Source organism: Pelodiscus sinensis, chromosome 2 (genome assembly GCF_052426305.1).
Source record: "Pelodiscus sinensis isolate ZL-2025 chromosome 2, ASM5242630v1, whole genome shotgun sequence".
In the NCBI taxonomy this organism is placed as follows: domain Eukaryota; kingdom Metazoa; phylum Chordata; order Testudines; family Trionychidae; genus Pelodiscus; species Pelodiscus sinensis.
In genome coordinates this window covers 119,725,612-119,746,350 of record NC_143053.1, presented here as the reverse complement: position 1 = coordinate 119,746,350, position 20,739 = coordinate 119,725,612, and the positions used below count along the sequence as shown (strand labels likewise).

The 20,739-nt window shown below is 40.5% G+C and overlaps 1 protein-coding gene across 3 annotated transcripts in view; it reads left to right on the top strand.

Moving 5' to 3' along the window:
* Window positions 1-6,914, top strand: part of MYLK4 (myosin light chain kinase family member 4) — a 137,669-nt gene extending 130,755 nt beyond the window's left edge. For 2 of the 3 annotated variants that reach the window (XM_075921353.2, XM_075921354.2), the window contains exon 15: window positions 997-6,913. The gene's annotated coding sequence lies outside the window, so the exon portion shown is untranslated. Of the gene's footprint in view, window positions 1-996 lie in introns of all 3 variants that reach the window. The other variant, XM_089776405.1, reaches the window with a different exon arrangement.
* Window positions 6,915-20,739: the final 13,825 nt, after the last annotated feature.

The window sequence follows — 20,739 nt, the reverse complement described above, 5'->3', positions numbered from 1 at the left end:
CAAGTTTGAGATGACCTTGATTATAAATGGCCAGTCCAATGAAAAAGAAAATAAAAATGTTCACATACATTTTTTAAAGATTTGTAAATGTACTTACTTATTGTCTATCTTACAGGGAGCAGATAGATTCACAAAAAAATGAGTTCTTCAATTTACTCCATAAGTAAATTCAGTCATTACAATATTTTGGTTTTAGAACAACACCATCAGGGTTGCCTCATTAAATCCATGATCATATATTCATATGGCAGATGATTTAAACACAATAAGGTAAATGTTGTGATTGTACAAGCAAATAGAGATAATCGCAAACTCCCATCCCATATGACATTAGTGACAAAATGACAGCATTATTCCATTTCATGAGACCACCTCATTTTTTTCATTAAACAAAGAGACCTAGTCCTTTTTCTGATGTAAATAGCATTAAATGATCTTTCACAATCTGAGGTGGGGGGAACTCTTTGTAAGCATTCAGGCTACAGCTACACTATGAGGTTTTTTGCAAGAGGCAATGTAAACGAAGCATGGATTAGCATCTTCTCACACTTCATTTCATATTCTCTTTCATTCCATTCTTGCGCTAGGGTTTTTTGTGCAAAACCAGGCAGTGGCTGTGGCCGTTTTGCGCAAAAACCCCTTTTTCCACAAGATCCTTATGCCTCTCCGGAACAGGCATAAGGATCTTGCAGAAAAAGGAGTTTTTGCGCAAAACGGCCACGGTCACTGCCTGTTTTTGTGCAAATAAACCCTGGTGCAAAAATGGAATGAAAGAGAATATGAAATGAAGCACGAGAAAATGCTAATCCACACTTTATTTGTATTGCCTCTTGCAAAAAAAAACCTCACAGTGTAGCCGTAGCCTCAGATTCTGCATTGCTTTCTCTCCCTCACACAAAGAAACCACCTTGTGTTTTTCCTAGAAAATTTAACCAAATAATTTACATTAAAAGTATATTGCTGAATTAACTAGATTCTTGGTTTGTTTATTTGTAGAAAAGCTGCTGTGTGGTTACTGCTGGTAAGAGATTTGGAGATATCAGCAGTTCTGGTGCTTTGACCTTGTGATGACTTGAGGCTTTTTACTAAGTGGACCAACACCACTTCAGCTGCAGGAAAAGTCCCAGCATTACTGACCTACTTGATTCAGCTTTCAAAAGAGGAAAACAACTGCTGTAGTTCACAGGAAGGTGTCTGTCTGCCACAACACCATGAAACTTGTGTCTGTAATTGCTATGCTAGTTTGAGATCAGGCTATCATCTGTCTTGTCTTTGCTTTTTTGATTTCACTATTGAGGGAGGGATCTTTGGGGTTTAAATAACATTTGTTCTTTCTCATCTCAGCCCAGCAAGCAGAAGATCACGGCATTACAAGGATAGTTGGGGCTGATTTGAGATGAAATCCTGAAGTGGCTTTTGAAAAACAGCTAGCTGCCAATTTTAAACGGACTACCCTATTAACATTAAAGAAACTACACCAGTGTATGAATAGTCTCACAGACAAGCTCTCAGTGTACGTAGGATCCCTTTCCACTACAGTATGCTGCCCACAGAATTGCCTTTGGTGTGTCTTAGTATAAATCCAAAGTGCCGTTATTTATTATAAAGACATACAGTTGTGGCTTTGAATTTTTTCATTAAGGAACATAACAGTCCAGTATATTTTCCTTGAAATAATGGCATGTCTTGTTACAAGGCAGAAAGGTAAAGGCCAACTCAATTTGACATTAGAATGACAATAATCCCCACAAAATGTCTGACGTATCTTTGCCCTCATGAAGTGATGCTTGTATATAAAATTTCAAGGAAAGAGTCAGATGCATACATTTATTGGACAGCGTGAATGTGACATCTGTGACAGCCAAATTACAGAAATCCAGTTTTGTCTAGAGTTCAAAAGGTGCGAGGTGGATATGTCTGTGCACGTGCGCACTCCTAATATTTAGGCCCTTGAAAAGGATTAGAAACTTTACCTTATAGTGATAGTGGCAAAGAGCTCAATCTGTTTAGCCTAAAGAGAAAGGTAGTGGGTCACTTGGTTACAGTCTGTAAGTATCTATTTGGAGAACAAATGTTTAATAGTGAGCTCTTAGAAAAACAGAAAAAGGTATAAGGCAGGCCAGTGCCTCGAAGTTGAAACTAGACAAATTCAGATGGGAAGTGAGGCATCATTTTAACAGTGGGGCCAACAGCCTTGCCGGGCCCTTAGGCACAGTGGAGGGCTGGCTCTGCACTTCCAGAGGGCCAGGGCTTTAGGAAGAAGGGACAGGGCTGAGGGCACTCCAGCAGCAATTTAAAGGGGCTGGAGCTCCAGCTGCCGCTGCAGTAGCAGCAGCCAGGAGCCCCAGGCCCTTTTGAATGACTGGGCCCTGGAGCAACTGCCCTTTTGTCCCCTGACTGAGGGTAATTAACCATTAGAACAATTTACCGGGGATCATACTGGATTCTTCATCACTGTGACCATTTTAAAATCATGATTGGATGTTTTTCTAAACATCTGCTCTAGGAATTGTTCTGGGGATATTCTCTGTCCTGCACTATCTAGGAAGCCAGACTAGATGATCAGAACGTCTCCTTCCAGATAGATCTGAATCTGTCTTCATACCTAGTCCTAACTCAAATCAGTTCCCACTGTGTGGTATCAATTGGAGTTTGTCTTTAAAAGTTCTGAATAAAAGGGAAAGCAGGATTTGGCCTGCCAGCTGTTTATTGTCTGTTACCTTTCTCCTTTTTGTCTATGCTAAATAAGAGTGATAGCTACTCGAATGCCTTCCTGCAAAGCTAGAATTTATGTGATGTGGTGCTGTTCTGAGTAATGCAAGATCCTTGATACTGTTCACAGTTTGTATGAGAACTCTGTGATCAGACTAAAAGCAGCAGACTTACATTGGAATGATGAAATTTTACTTACACCGTTCTGAGTTCAGAGCCAGTATTTTGTTGTTTTTTCTTTAATGGTCTTTATGAAAATTGCATGTAATTTTATATCATGATAATTATACTAAAATAACCGTGTGATTAGAGTCTTTATAACCAGTACCTGCTTTAATACTAAATTCATCTGGTGGCATTTGGTGTTTTGGGGGAATAAAGAAGATACATATTGCTCACAAAAGCTCATGATTATATATATTTTAGCCCCTAAGGTGCCACAGGACTACTCATTTTATTAAGAGCTAGAGAAGGCCTTAAAGAAACAGACCCATTTTAGCAGGGTGTAGACTAGGGATTGCACTGTTCTTCTTGTAATGATAGGGGACTGTGGTCTCTGCTATGCTCTTTTACAGGGAACAGAGTTCACTACCATTATCACCACCATCTCATGTGGACATGCGCGTGCACACGCACATATACACACACGCGCGCAACAGCTTTTGGGACCTCAATATTTCCCACCCTCTTTGGGGAGGCTGGTAGCATTGTCAACATCTGTCTAAAACATTTTTGGAGCTTCATAAGCCTAAGATTTGGACTGGTTCTAGACTGCTTAAGGGTGCAATGTTCTCTTCCTCATTTGCTCATGTGTGCAGGGCCAGATCCAGTCCCTGATATTGGGACTTGACCTTCACTCAGATGCTAAAATACAAGGTAAAGGCCATATTTTAAGTCTTATCTATGCTAGTGTTTCTTTTAAAATGTTCTATTATATTGTCAATCATGCACTTTCATTTGTTATAGCAATGGTGCAAGCTATGATGTAAACAGGATGTTAACATCTGATGGAATTTTAACCAAGGGTCATCTGAATCGGCTATCAGGGGAGTTAGATTAAATGTATTTTAACTCACTTGCTGTTAGTTTCATTAGTGCTCCTACTGCTGATAAAGCTACATCAGCAACAGAGAACATACATGAAATATAAAGGGAAATGAAGGGAACATACATGAAGGGAAATGATGCTGTAGCACGAATCAATGATTTAAGTCATGCAACTCAGAAAACCTGCTATAATATTCATGTGTACAAATGGAGCAATGGACTTATTTATATTTTATGTATCTGCAGCGAGCACTGTTGAATATTGCAGGTTAGATGCTAGTCCAAAGCATGGTTGCAGATTCACATTCAAAGACCATAACTTCTACTGTCATGAATTCAACAAGAAGTTCAAGAGATCAAATTATTCTTCATTCATAGAACTCTTAGGGACACTGTTCTGACAAATTAGGACACATTTTCTCTGTCCCAAGTTATTTATAGTCTCATTTGCATATGCCAGTTTGAATATCAATTGTATGGACTTAATTATCCCACAGTTATTGAACAAAAATTTATTTTGTAATGGCTGGGTTTTTTTTCAGTCTGTTAATTGATATCAACATTATGTACAGCTATTGAAGGGTGGGTTGTGGGAAATCAATCAATAATATTTTTAAAAGCCCTACTCTCAGATTTGCATATTCTTCTTTTATTAATGTCAATAAGAGTTGTCAATATTTGCAGCTAAAGGTACAATTTGGTCCTCAGCATATATAGCATTGGGAAAATAATAGTACCGTTGTAGTGGTTTCACTTTGATAAAATAGATTTTATTTCTGCAGTTGAATATGAGATGAGGGAAAATGTCATCTGTACATAATTTTCACTATGATTAATGACATGGCTTAAATAGCTACTAGTAATCATTAGCGATTTAAAAAAAGGCGTGTCAAAAATGTGGTTACAAATATTCATTTGTTTTCTGGCTGATTAAATTTTAAAAAATATTGACACAATTTCTTTAGTTGAGTTTTTGAAGGGACAGTTTTATTCTGTTTCATTGCACTTTTAATAGCATGCTGTCTTGTTTTGTTTTTCTTTCTGGTTTGTTGGTTTCTTTATTACATAGTAAGTAACAACTGTAGATGGCTATATTAAATTATTCTTTTGTTTTAACATGTGATTTTTAAAAAATTTTATACTAGATTAAGAAAATGGATTTAAAAATCTAGCTGAGTGAGCAAGTGTCTGTTTCCTTATTGATGTTTTTATTGTGTATTGCTTTTAGAGGTTTCATTTGGAAACTGTGAATTCCTGTTGTTAATAACAAGTTTGAGTGCAAAGGACATTTTACTAGCTGTAGTTATTACATTCAGCTATATATTCACAGAAGGGCAGAAATGGCTGCAGCTACTGCAGTTGTAACCAGGGAACAGAAGTATCAGTAGTAATCTTAAGGAAAAAGATGTCAAGATGCAGCATCCTGTTATGTGAGCTCCCACATTGTCCCAAATCACCAATACCTTTTCTAGGTGAATACATTTAAGGACCAGATTATTGGAACTATGTTGGTTTAAATCAGCTGAGGATCTGGCTCTAGGCTTGATTGAGGAGAGGAAAACAACACTATTTATGCATGTCGACAAATCTAGAAATAATATTACATAGTAATTATTATGGGGCACTAATTAGTGGAAAGTCATTGGGAGTTAAGGGCACTCAGTGGCTCTTAAGAGTGCTCCGTATCTGAAAGGATTGGCCCAATATGGTACTCTACATGTTCAAATACTGTATGACAAATTTTCTCTAGCTAAGCCTCATAGTGCCAGCGTGAATTAGAAATTATTTATTTCCATTTGTAGATGAGGCAGAGAAAGATAGTGACTTGCCCATGGTGAAAGGAAATTAGTGGCAGAGTTGGGATTGGAACTAAAATCATTTGGTTTTCACTCCTAGACTCTGTCCTTTTAGGCAAGATGCTGGTAGCTTATCAGCTTATTATATGTGGTGACTTTGTGAGGAAAATGTATATTGAGATTTAGTAAAAATAACAACCCGTAAACATAAAATTATATTTAAAAAGAGCCTGTAGCCATTTGTTTATCACAGTGCACAATGACCATGTGATAATCTGAATATTATAACAGAAGCTGGAACTTTTTATTAAAACCAGTGCTTTTCACATGCTTTCTGGCAGTAGCTTCTGTATGTTACTGAGCTGTGTTAAATTCTGCTTTTGGTTAGACCCATACAATAATAGCAGTGCAGTTTCATGGTTCTAAATTTGGTTCAGAATTTGGTTCCACTTTTATAACACCAGTATAGAAGCAGTGTCAGAGTAAAACCAGTCCTGCTAGGCTTGAATACCGGTTTAATGTTTGAAAAAGGGTTTAATATTGCAGGAAAATAATTTCATTGAATAGAACATGTAATTTTGCAGTAGTTAAGCCAGTAATAAAACAGGCTAGAAATTGTCTTGTTTGCAGCTGTTGTTGCTTGCATCACAAATTAATGATGGTCTTTCTCAGCAACATGATACATGCCTCTCCCTAGCATCCCAAGCACTTGCAAAATGCTAAAGATCTGATGATGTTAAGGGGTGACATAAAAACTTCTCATTTTGTGAACCTTCAGTACAGAATAGTGAGCAAAATAAGTACAATTTTCCTTTTAACATCAAAAGCCACAGCAGTGATAAACTTACACCAGTGTTCCAAACTGTGAAAACAATTCATCGTTGCTGCCTCCAGAAAGGATGCTGTATCTTTATACATCATTTTGCATAATCATAAATATATAGCTGTGATTATGTCTAGTGTGAATGAGACTTACATTGCATGAATCCATTTAGCAACAGACTGTCAATTTCACCTTCCATGAAGGCTTATAGTTCAGTAACTACCTACCTATTTAAAATACTAGACAAAAACTGCACCAAGATATCTCTTTGTAAATATGTTGTGTTAACTATATTGTTAAGTCCCTAAACTAGTGCATGATCTTACTTAGATGCATTAGTGAACATGTTTGTGTCCCATAGAGCAACATTTTCTAAAGTTCGACAGTAGGCATAATAAAGCTAGAACTTGAAAATGTGTGGATGCTTTTGTAATACATAATTTTGGTTTTGGAATATGGTTTTATAAATGGTATGTGTTTCATTGTGGACAATACATAAAATGTACGCAAACTATACATTTTAGAATAAATACTGATTTTGTTTACTCTCACTTTTTGGTTGGCTATATTTATTTAATGTGTCTGTCCATTTTTGAACATCAGAAAAAAATGTGCTCATTTTTACATGCAAGCTACAAGGTAAATAAATACAAGGTGAATATCTTTCAGCTAAGGTTTAGCTAATAGACTACACAGAAGATCCCTATTAGGCTTTTTGATAGTCTTAATTCCCTCAGCACCTACAGCTAGGGCTTGATTTAAAGTCCATTCAAGTCAACAAGAATCTTTCCATTTACTTCAGTGGGCTTTAGAGCAGGTTTATGCTTATGGGGAGGGAAATCTTCTTGTTTAACTGCTTTAAGGACTTGAGCCAAACTAATAACTGATTTTTTTTTCAGTTGAGTGGCTGAACCAAAACCTCTAGGGGAAGAAATTAAAAACAGCTCATTTTTTTCCCACCAAAACAAAAATCCTAAAAATACTCATTCCAATAGAATGTAACCTTTCAAATGGCATTCTGAAAACAACATTTTGAAATGAAAGTTTGTTTCAGATGGTTAGTTTAGAAAGTGCTAAATTATATATTGCCACTTTTACCCCCAAAAAAGCCCTCATTTTTTATTTCTCTGAAAGTAGCTGCTGAATTCAACTCACATTAGCTGGGTGCTCTCTGTGAATCAACTGCACCCAGCTCCCCCCAGGACTGGAGCAGGTGAGCCCAATCCAGCTAATTAAAGAGGGCTTAGCTACATATGACTCTAAAAAGGGCTGATAGTAAGCAGGTGGAAGGATTGAGGTGGATGATGGAATACAGCTAATGCTTGTGATGGGTCTCTAGAGCTTGGAGATAAGGGTTCTGAAAAAGCAGGCCTGTGGCAGCTACCCAAGCAGGGGGTGGTAGGCAGAGGAGTTGAGGGATGGTGGAAAGCTGATAGGTTGGAGTGTTGGAGATCCCTGGGTGATATGGCCCAGAAGCCTGTTGCCAAGGGTGGGGTTAAGAGTGTGTTTGTTAACGTCTGTTATGAAAATAAGCCTCCTTGATTGAGACTGGGTGTGGTAGCACATGTTTGGAGTTCTGGGAGAAGCAATTGCCCTGGTAAGTCACCCCTCTCCTTTCCTCCCCCCACCAGCATTTTTTTCCAGTGAAGTAACTAGTTGACTAAAAAGTGTTCAGCTTTGTTTGTGCCTGGCTACCTACAGGTCATTCTGTTGCTCTTGTCTCCATAAATGCTATAGTCGCCAGGAAGTCTAGTTATTATTTGAGCAATAGCTTTTTAACCTTAAGTAGGCAGGCAACTTACCTAATGTAAAATAGAAGGAAGATTACTCTCAACTGGAATAGTAAAAGGGGGGGGGGGGGAGTGAAACATGGATACTTCCTAAGTAAGGGAGAAACTCAAATACATAAATGAGTGGGGATGACTTGTTGTTGACACTTGGTATCACACAGTGCTCTAGCCTATGAAAGCTGTTTCTTTTTCTGCACTGCTTAATCATAATGCTGATGGCAACTTGATTGACACTTACTATGCAAAGGACTCAAAACTGCTTTCTTCACATTAGAAAACCCTGTTTGAAGTCAGGGAGAATTTTAACAGCATTCACTGCAGGACCAGTCTAACATGAGCCCATCATATGAGTTTGTAAACCAAATAAATTTTATCTTGCCATCAGCATTTTAAAAAAAACAACAGTTAATGAAACTAAAATTGCTGGGCACTCTGCTAGTAGAACTGGGGAGTTGGAGGTGAAATCTGACTCAGGATCTGTGTACAGGACAGTGGGACTTGAAGAGCATCTGCAGCCCTTTGTTTTGATTACATAGGATGCTGAAACTACCATTCAGATCAACAGAGCAATCTTGATTTACATGAGTATGAATCTGGCCCAGCTTCTCCAACTCTACAGAGAAAGTCACCAGGAGCACTTGAATCAGAAGTCTGGAGACTTTTTGCCATATTCCATGAATAATCACCAGATACGTGCTCTGTCACACGTGCTTTTAAACTAAAGCATAGGAAACAAATATTTCTTCCTCCACTGTGAAAATTACTACTAGGCTATTCTGTGGGAATGGTCCCAAACATGTGACTCTAGTAATGTAAGAACATTGTGGGATATTATTGTCCTAAACCCTGATTATCCACTGGAACAAATGAGTGTGGTGGGTATCCATCTGGCCTCTCCCCTAAGTCAATAGGACCCTGCAGAGGTGCAGGAATTCATTGTAGTGTGTACCAGTGTTCAATTAGTCTTCTGCTTTTATGAAGACTGTTGCGATGTCTCAGCCTTTGGGTGCCTCAACCTGCCCAGTTGGGATTATTTTGGAAATACTTGGAAGCCTTTTACAATAATCAGTCAGAAGGGCCTTCCCAAAATTCTTGCTCTGTGTGTGTGTGTGTGTGTGTGTGTGTGTGTGTGTGTGTATATATATATATATATACACAATATATGCTGCTGGCAAAAATAAAACACACAAAATAACAGTTCCCTGTCTGTCTGCAAAGCATGCGTGTATTTTTAAAATGTGTTCACTTAGATGCATGCAGTTTAAAAATATGTTGACTGGGGTAGGAGGAGTCCAAGAGAGCACATTCATAATTCATTAATTGGTTTGATAGCCAAAACTTTCTTGTCTCTAATTATTTCTAACACCTGTTCACAGTAAATTTCCTTTGAAAATTTCTAATGCTTTTTCAGTATTAGCCAGAACTTGGAAACACATACTGGGCTTCTTTTATTTTTAATTATTTTCAGATTAATTATTTTCTGAATTCTTTCAAACCCATGTGTTCAATAAAAGATAAATTTTAATTTTTAAAGGTCTCCCAAAGCTTCCAGACACTGCTTTTATGAGCTGTTTTAATGGAAGGCTTTGGAAGGGAACTAGAGATTTCCACATTACTCTTCTGAAGCCTCTTCAGCCAAAATAAGGGGGGATGGGAGAGGGAGAAATCACTTCATCAACTGTGACTCTCATACACCACCTTCTTACAACCAGTATTAATTTGGTAGTTAAGCCATCTTGTAAGTGGACTGCAGAACAGAACTGTAGACAGAAACTATAAAGCAGTGTAGGTGCTGAGCACCCTCAATTCAACTGACTTAATGGAGAGTTAAAGATGCCCATCACCTGGCAGGATTGAGCAAAAAGGCCTCTATCTCTGCACCATTTCAGGGCCTAAATCAAAGGTCAGAGGGAAAGCCTCCCTCATTAGCTTCAATGGGCTTTGGGTCAGACCCTAAATGGCAGGGGGGGGGGCAGGGGGGGGGAGAGAGAATATGGCCCACAGGCTGGATCCAGCCTGCCAAGCTGTTATATACAGCCCAGCAAAAGCCTTGGGCACAATCCTTTCTTTCCATGCCCTGCATGCCACTCAAAGCAGCCAGCTGCAGGTGCTATGTGTTCTCTGCACACTCGGGCTATGTCTACACTGGCATGATTTTCTGAAAATGCTTTTAACTGAAAAGTTTTCTGTTAAAAGCATTTTTGGAAAAGCACGTCTAGATTGGCAGGATGCTTTTCCGCAAAAGCACTTTTTGTGGAAAAGCGTCTGGCCAATCTAGACGCAGTTTTCCGCAAAAAAGCCCCTATTGTCATTTTCACGATTGGGGCTTTTTTGCGGAAAACAGTACTGTGCTGTTTACACTGGCCCTCTTGTGCAAATGATTTGCGCAAGAGGGCTTTTGCCCGAACGGGAGCAGCACAGTATTTCCGCAAGAACACTGACGATCTTATATGAGATCGTCAGTGTTCTTGCGGAAATTCAAATGGCCAGTGTAGACAGCTGGCAAGCTTTTCCGCAAAATCATCTGATTTTTCCGGAAAAACTTGCCAGTCTAGACACAGCCTAGGAGAGGGGGCTCCATGTGCTGTCCCTGTCCCCAGCACACTCTTGTGACTCCCATTGGCCAGAAACAGGCCAATGGGAACTGCCTGGGCCATGCTTTTGGTGTAGGCAGCTGAGTGGCATGTGGGGGCAGGGAGCCTACCTCAGGGTCTTGCTGGGCTGTTAGCCAGAAGCCATCTAGGTAAGCACCTCCTGGCCAGAGTCTGCCACTGGCATCCCAGCTCCTCTCTCCCCTTCCTCATCCTCTGTACCCCTCCTGCAACCCTGTCCCAGGTTGCAACCCAAATCTTCTGCACCTCCAATCTCCTGCCCCAGGTCACAACCCCCTTCTGCCCTAGGTCAAACCCAAACATCTCCACCTCTGCTCCAGGTCACAACCCTGTCCTAGACCCTGCACCCCTTCCTTCTCTCTTCCTCCTGGCTAGAATTCTCTCCTGCACCTCTACCCTCTCCCAGACTCTGCAGCCCAATCCCCTACCCCAGACGTCAACCTCCTCCTCACCTAAACTCCCTCCGGATCCCACACTCTTTCCTGCATCCCAACCTCCTATCCCTAGCTCCCTTCTGCACCCAACCTCCATTCCAGACCTCACACTCCCTCCATTAATATCATGGAAGAGGGCAGCCCTTGGCCACTTACCAAATTCTTATCCCCCATCAAAAAGTATTGCCCATGCCTGCCCTGAGTCAATGAAAGTCTTGCCATTGACTTAAGTGAGTACCATGGGTGGTCCAAAGTGATAGAATTATCAAATAAGGAGGGTTTATTCAGTAGTTAACAACTTTTAGACATTGTCAATGCAGCTTTTGTTGTTCTATACTAGCAGTGTTACTACTTGCCCAGAATGTGTGGCAATACTGGTGTGGTGGGCAGGAAAGGTTCAGATTTGGTAAGATTACAAGCATATTTTGTTATTCCTGAAAACATTGTAGCTTGTTGCATAAGGCTATACAAATGATACTCACTCAGGCGAGTCATTGTGTAATTCTTCTTTAACAGAGGTGCATAGACACATTAGTTATCTGACTACTGTGCCATATCATCATTTATACACAATACTCACAAATAGCTTGCTGGTTCCCTTATGTGGGAATTGAAGCCTTCGATGTCTGGTAGAGGAAGCAAAACAACTCTAATAAAAAAGCAACAGCTATTCACTACTTTAGATAGATCAAAGAAGAAATTGTATGCAAAATATGTATCTGGAAGGTTATGGAGTAATTACTCCTATCCTCACTTGCAAAAACACAATGCCACTATTTACCATATACTGCTTTAAATCCAGGGGCTTTGATCTAATTAAAGGCAATGCCTGACAACTGAAGACCAAAGCTTAGAACTTTCACAGAGAGGAATGATACTGGGGTTCCTCAACATGAGAGAGAGATAGAGAGAAAAGTGTTTGAAAACTGATCACCATAGGCACTGGAACCAGGAGTGTGGGGGTGCTACAGCAACCCTTACTTAAGCGGTTTCCATTATATACAGGATTTACAATGTGGTTCAGGGGCTCCCAGCACCCCCACTACAAAAATTGTTCCAGTACCCCTGATAATCAACCCATTTAAATGATCTTCCAAGGACAGAAGATGAGCCATAGATGAGGAAAGTTCTCAAGCCAGCCAAAGCTATATGTGTTTTATAAGGTATCTGTTACACCGTTACACAACACTATCCACCAAAGCATTAATTCCCTGTCATTTCATCAATTTATCCAGTTACTTTGTAACCAGTTTGACTGGTCATCTATATAGCTCACTTCATGGGTAGCACCTTAGCATGTCAAATCACCAGACTCCTGAAAAGAGCTTGTTTAACTGGCTCCAACATTTCCTTAGGATCTTTTTTGTTACATTTCAGCTGAGAGACCCCAGAAAAACTGATGTATGAAGCAGTCCAGAGATGCACAGCTACTCCATTCTTCTGACAGATTTGAGGGTCTAAAAGAAGCATTTCAAAAGTAGGGGGTATCTTTGTACGTCGTTGCTGCCTAGAAGACATTTAGGAGCTTGGCATGTTAGAAATGGTTCCAGGAGATTGGACTAGCGGACAGAGTACAGGAGAGAGATTCAAGGTACCTGATAAACTGCAGCTTCATGATGTGAGAACTGGCATTCAACACGTAGCTGGCATAACTGCATACAAATGCACTAGAGAGAGTTTCAGTACAGTATCTGCAGAACATTTAGATTCTTCATTGTCTTGCTGAAACTATATAACATGTTTTCCTTATGCATGTGTCTTATTACAAGCATGTTCTCCTGCACATTTCTTAGTTCCCTGATACTTATTGTTGTACAATAGCTCATAAGATCACTACACAATAAGACACAGGCAGGTAGGGAATTGTACCTAAAAATATGGCTTTTTTTCAGTTATTTTCAAAGGTCCATGTTATCCCAATGCCAGATAATTATAAAAATCATATTAACTCTCTTCTCCCTCTACCACACTCTCTGCTGTCACCCAGAACTTCAGACCAGAGACTCTCAAGCTTTCCAGACTACCATATCCCTCTCAAGAGTCTGATTTATCTTATGTACCTCTAAGTTTCATCTCACTTAAACTACTTGCTTACAGAATCAGATATAAAAACAAATGACACACACTGCGCACTATTACAGAAAAATGGGTTCCTTTCCCTTTTTATCCAATAATTATAAAATCAATTGGAATAAAAATATTTTGTATAGTCTATAGAGTAATATAAACAAGTAACGGTGTGAAATTTAGTTTGTACTGGCTTTGTTGGTGCTTTTTCTGTAGCCTGTTCCAACATTAGGCAAATATCTAGATGAGCTGATGTACCCCATAGGGGAACTCAGAGGTCTTCTAGGAGTACAAATAGCCCTGACTGAGAAATATTGTTTGTTAGTAGAAGAGCAAGAAAAATGATTAAAGGTCTAGAAAGCATGAGCTGTGAGGGAAAGCTGAAGGAACTGGGCTTGTTTAGTTTGGGAAAGAGAAGACTGAGAGGGGACATGATAGCAGTTTTCAGGTATCTCAAAGGGTGTCTCAGGGAGAAGGAAGGGGGGATGGTTTTCCTCTGGTGATAGGACAAGAAGCAATGAGCTTAATCTGCAGCAAGGGAGGTTTAGGTTGGACATTAGGAAAAACTTCCTTGCTGACAGGGTAGTTAAACACTGGAATAAATTGTCTAGGGAGGCTGTGGAATCTCCATCACAGGAGATATTTAAGAGCAGGTTGGATAGATATCTATTGGGTTTGGTCTAGACTGTGTTTGGCCTTGCGGTGAGGGCGGGGGACTGGACTTGATGATCTTTTGAGGTTCCTTCTAATTCTAGTATTCTATAATTCTAGACTTAATTGGAAGCAAGGGATGGATTTCCTAAGCCATTAAAGAGACGGGAACAGAACTGATGTGTCCATTTTATTCCATTTTTAATGATGGTGTGGCAATGTCCAAAGCAACTCAAAATGGGGTTGCCTGTCTCATCAGCAGGCAAAAATTAGCTTCTCTTACAGAACATTTAATGTACAATGACAGTAACAGTAACATTTAATGTACATCTCTAGGTACGGATGAAACACCTTCCTTGAGAGTACAACCAGGACTGTAGCACCCTGATGGTTTCAAGGTTGCTGGAGGACTAGCTACTAAATATATTTGCAACCACCTGTATTGCTTTGCTGAAGACAAAATACCTACCCACCAGCACAATGTTTCCCAGTCAAAGGTATCTAAGTGAATTCATTAGTATCAAGCATGCAAGCTCAATTTTATTTTGTATTGTTTAACCATTCCCCCTCTCCCTAGCTCGTGATGTAAATGGTGTCCCTTTACATTTTCCCCCTTGATTAAGCCTCCTTGCTGCAACTCCTGTACAAATGGGTGGATATCACTTGAGCCTCATATAGTTCTTTATTTTAAAGTTTCAGAAGACTAAGTAAACAAGAAGCTCAGGATTGTCAGGTGCACCTAACCCTCATCTGTTTACACAGACTGTTCTTTTATTGAACTTCATTTCTTAAGTTACATTGTTTACCTGTCATTGACTGTGACAGAAAACCTCACAGGTCATGTTATTTCCCTGATGTATCATTGTTACAATTTATGTAAACTAGCCTAGATTGCCCAGGGAGATGCCTTCTTTTCTCCATTCTTAGTAATAGAGCTCTTCATGGTTTGTCTACAATATGCAATAGGCAAAGGCAAGTTATGTGAATTCCCATAGTCACAAGTCACTGACAAAGTTGAGTCTACAACCCAAGAATCCTGAGTCACCGGTCCCTGTTCTAACTACTAGATCTAGTGAAAACAGTGTATCCAAACCATTTACTCTGCCTGGGTGGCCTATAGTAATGTCTCTATAAAATAATGAACAGTTATACTTACATTGTAGGATATCTTTAAGGAATAAAGATCACTAATAGAACAGGTTTTCTTCCTCTTTACTGAATGCAGCTTTCAGCTGAGATTTTTAAAAAGCCAGACAACATAGTTAGGTAAAACTAGATGACCACGATGGTCCTGGTCTGGCCTTAAAATCTATAAATAGTTCATTCCTATTAACAGTGCATTTCCTTCAGCAGTGAAGGGAGGTACTGTTTATACATTTCTAGGATAGATTTTCTATCTTCATGGCGCAGGGGGTACATTATAATTCACTACACTCTTTTCCCCCTTTCATATTGGGAATAGGAATCTATTTCCTACTAGTGTACGGTTTTGATTCAGGGAACCACTTAACTTCATTCTTAAATCAATTCATTTGCAGGATGACACTCAAGCTGCCGCCTCACTTTCAGGATAGATTTAAATCCCACATACTCCAATGGCATTTAAGCATGTGTATCAGTAGTGTATGGATGCTTTCCTGAATCTGGGCCTACAGTAGCAGTCATTTAGCTGAAGTCAATAAAGATGTGCTGTGGTAAAACAGCGAAAAGCATTCAATCCCTCTGATTTCTATTTTAAGATTAGTGATGCAGATTGAGTTGATCATCTGATTCCTTCATAAGACTCTTTTCCTCGAGTAGGGAAAAATGCATTGATAAAGAGAGTAAAGTGTAGCTTTAAATGTCAGAGTCCTATGTTTTTAATAAGCAGGGAGTGTTAAGTGTTGAAACAGATTATTGTGTTTTCTTGCACATAGCTGCAGTGGTCACTAGAGGGCAGTGTTGTTTCTCATGTAATGAAATGTTCCATTTTTCCTGTAACTGGAAAGTCAAATTATTTTCCAGAATTATCCTACATTTTTTTTTGTATTTCTGTTTGTGCAGATTGAGGGTCAGATTTGGGGAAAAGAGAATAATGAAGGTCCTATTCTCAAACTCCACAAACAGTTTCTGGCTCTACCTGTAATCTTGTGATAAGTGGATGTTACAATGAAATGACTAGCGATGTGGTTATAGATCCATAAATAATAAAGCCAGGAGGGAGCATTGGTTCACACTGCTTGTTCTCTGTATATGACAGGCCATTGGACTAACCTGAATGAATTCATGTTTCAATTAGAGCATGTCTTGGGGGAAGGGGAGAATCCAATCTTTGATATTTAAAAATTACCAGTGATGAAGAATCCATTATAGTCCTTAATAAATTGTTCCAATGGCTAGATACTGTCACTTAAAAATTTGCACCTTATTTATAGTCCAAATGTATTTATTTTCAACTTCCAGTTATATCTGTCTGCTTCACTGAAAGTCCCCCTGTTATCAAATATCAGTTTCCCAGGTGGGTACTTTTAAACTATAGTGATTGAGGTCCTTAAGCCTTTCACTATGGCATGTTTTCCAATCTCTTTATCTTTCTTAAGGTTCTACTCTGAACCCTCTCAATTTATTGATGTATTTATTGAATTAGGAATACCAGAACTGGACACGGTTTGCCAGCAGTGGTTACATCACTGCCAAGTGCAGAGATCCCTGTTTACTTTGAAGGATTTGCAGTAGCCTTTTGGACTACAACATTGTACCCAGAGCTCTTGGTCACCCGGAAATCCATTGTCTTCTTCAGTCACTTGTTCCCAAGACCGTGTCCTCCGTCCTTGTATATATGACTTTCATTTTCTGTAATGTTCCGTTAGCAGTGATATTTAAATTATACTAATTAGACTTCAGATCTAATATCATAGGGTATGTCTACCCTTGCCCCTTAGCTCGAACTAGGGAGGCAAATGAAGCATATCCAAGTTGCTAATGAAGCGTGGGAGTAACAGTTAATTCAAGGGAAGAGTTTTAGATCGGACTACCGTGTCTACACACGACGAGTTAATTTGGACTACCGGCATTTTAAAATAGCGACTGGCCGCAAATATGCTAATCAAGCGTGGGATATTTAAATCCTGTGCTTCATTAGCAACTTCAGTATGCTTCATTTTCCCCCCCCTAGTTCGAACTAGGGGGCAAGTGTAGACATACCCATATTGAGATGAATGGCCCACTTCACATTTCTCTTTGAATTATTGTTTTAGTTCATGTGAAGACCCACTAAAGACAGTGATACCTCAGGCCAGCAACAAGGTTCTAACCCCGCCACTAAGGGCAAGAAATTATGCTCGGTAACACCAGCAGAGACCTGTTGATATGGAAATGCAGCAGCCCAGTTTGACCTTTGTTTTCCTCCCCTGGAACTGTACAAACGCTGCACATTTTGGTTTACAAACAGCCAGCATGTGGGCAAAACAGACAATAACCCACCCTTAGGAAATTGCCATGCAACTCCCATGACAGGGGAGGAAAATCTAATTATATTTGCCCATGAAACACAGGACTTCCATTGGGTCAGAGGAATTAATTAAAATGCAAATGAAGAACTTAGAAATATTTGTCATTACTACTTGTATTAGAGTGAATACCTAGAAGCTCCAGCCAAAACTCAAGTCCCATTGTGCTAGCGCTTACTAACCAGATGAGAGAGACAGAGAGGGGAACAGTGATGAGTGAAAGTCATACATGTACGTCAGTGGCAAAGTTGGGACCAGAATCCAAATCTCTTGATAACCTGTTATTTGGCCTACCAGTCACATCACTCTAGTATTGCATGGGTCAGAGGATGTGTCAAACATTTTAAAAAGTGAATAACTGATGAGAACGTGAATATGAAAACAATTCACTCATGAGCATAGTCAAGAATGACACATTTATGGGGTGAGTAGGGTAAAACTGTCATTAGCAAAAAGACAGTAAAAGCAAAGCAGATGATACAGGTTGTAATTAATGAATCATTGGAGCCGTGGGATTGGCCCTGGTTGTCCTACCTCTGTGTCCTAACCCCCCCAGATTATAAAGTCAACCTCACCCTCCTTCTCTGGTCCAGAGACTCTTTAATGATACACGATTAAATACCTTCAATGGGAGGGAGTCAGCCCATATCAGAATATTCTATTGCTTAATTGCTTGAGTGCTCTTGGGAGATCCTCAAAACCTTTCTTTCCTGTCAGCCAGAGGGAGGAAATGAACATGGGCCTTCTATATCTTAGGTGAGTGCTCTAACTTCTAGGACAGTGGTTTCCAAACTATTTGAGCATTTGGACCCCTTTTTAATCTATTAAAATTTTGTGGACCCTCTCCCTTCCCCCTCCAAGGGAAAAGGAAAATAAAAGGGGGAGGGAGTAAGGATTGGGCCCACCTTAAACTGTCCATGGACCCCCTGCAGTACTGTCACAGACCACCAGGGGCCTACAGACCACAGGTTGGGAACCACTGCTCTAGGATAAAAGGTCTAATGAGGACATCTACCTCACTTCCATTTTGAGACCGGCACCTAGCTCATTCTGTCAGTAAATGACATGGGCTTCTCAGCCACTTGATTCACAAATGGGAACTCCTTTCTTGGGTTGCTAGCAGTGGAAGGCCCCTCTAGCTCCTATGGCCCACTTACCAGGCTCCTGGTCTAGCATGCATGCTTTTGTGGATTGCATTTTGGTACCTATCTCTCCCTGTTTATTATAGGAGTCCTGGCACCTAATTCAGGCTTTCTGGATCATACTGTTGTCCCTGTGGACATGTATATATTTGGTCTAGGTGCCTTAGTTGTTGTTGGTTTTGTTTTTTTATTATTATTTTTATTGTCGATGCTTGACTAATGGGCCTTTGGCTTGGTTATCATTTTGATTGCATTCACACAACTCCCACTGAAGTGTAGGCCAGATTGATGCAGGGGCTTTTGGGGCTGCAGCCCAGAACCTCAAGGGGCAGATGTGACCTGCTGCTGCTTTTCATCCAGCCCGCAGTACTGCACAATGGTTCCTGAGCTTCAGCAGCCCCACACAGGGCTGGAACCACAAGAGGCAGCTCACCATTATGCCCCTGTGGTCTCTAGGCCAGGGGTATTCAGGGAATCTCTGTGCACAGACCCTGCTCTGTACCTCCCATTGGCTGGAACGATGACCAGTGGGAGCTATGGGGGTGGCAACTATGGACAATGGCAGCATGCATGGCACAGAGTGGCTTGGCTCTTCTGCCTAGGAGCTGGACATACTGGCCACCTCATGGAGCCAGGGGTTCTGCCCTAGTCCCACTGTGCCACTGACCAGGAACCACCATATGTAAGTACTTCCAAGCTGGAGCATATATCCCACCCCCTCCTGCACCCAAATTCTCTCTCAGACATTGCACCCCCACCTCCACCCCAACCCTCTGTCCCATCTCTGGCCCTACTCTAGAGCCCATCCTCCCCCAGCTGAAGCATATACCCCACATTTCCTCCTGCACCCCAACCCCCTACCTCAGCCCAGAGCCCCTCCTACACCCAAACTCCCTCTCAGACGCTGCTCCCCTGCCTGCACCTCAGCCCTCTGTCCCATTGCTGGCCCTACCTTAGAACCCATCTCCCCTAGCTGGAGCTGCATCCTCTTTCACACTCCAGTCCTTTGCCCCACCCCTGAGTCCAAACCTTCACTCCAAACTGCAGCCACCCCACAAAGTCTAATAGCCCTAGAACCACAGGAGAGTTAATTTGGCCCAGCTGAAGTGGGTTAGTTGACTCCATGATGTGCAGTGGATAGTATACCCTGCTTCTAGATCGGTAAGTGAGATTTCATAAATGTCAGGTTAGCATGGGCCTGTGGAACTGGTACGCAGTCTCCTGCCTATTGAGGTGTTATGAGGAACCCCTTGAGTATTCAGTCTATAATAACTTTTGTTACTTAAGCAGAGACCATAGGGAATGGAATTAAATAGGAAACAAAGCACATACAGTTATTATTAATTTATTAAGCACTAATATTATGCTTGGTGTTGTATAGAACAAAATCAGTCTGTTTCCCCAAGAACAAAGGTCCAAATGTCCTACTCAGACTGGTTTTGATTCCTGCTCTCTTTTCATAGGAGCCAGGAAGAGCTTTCTTGGCGGGGGGAAGGGGGGTATGTGCGCGCGCACGCACTATATCCTGGTTACTCAGTAAAGTCCATGTTCAGATGCCCGAGTCTGCAGAAAGTGAGGTTTTAGGTAAATACCAATGGTGTTAGCAGGGCAAAATGGACATTATAGGATTAAAAATCATGGGGGTAAATATAGGGGAGAGGTTAAAAGGGTTGTGAGCTATACACTGGAAAGGATTTGCCTCTGAAATATATTAATGGTCTGAGAGCGGATTACAAATCCACAAGGGAAATTAAAACAAAAAATGGAAAAGACAGAAAGCTAGTCAGGGGGATTTGTGGCAGGTTAAACTGTCAACATTTAGAGATGGATGGGCACTGTGGCTCAAGTTAGGAGGAATAAAAAACAAAAATTAAAAGTTATGTGGTCCAATCGGGCAGTAACTCCCACTGTACAGTAGTTAAGATTGGGTCAGTCTTTCTATTGCAACCTCTCTTTCTATTGTTATGCAACTTGGCCTTCAAAGTGTGCCAGGATGTGGTGTGGCAGATTGTTTTGTTTTACAAGCTTTCAGAGAATGTTCTTCAGCTATTTTGAAGTTATCAAGAGACCACTACCGTGATTTACATTTTGCTGATCTGAACCTGGCCTAAAAAGGCAGTGTGGTCTGAAGGTGTTTCCGAGGCTTTTCTAAAATGTGTTGGTGGTTGGGCAAGTTA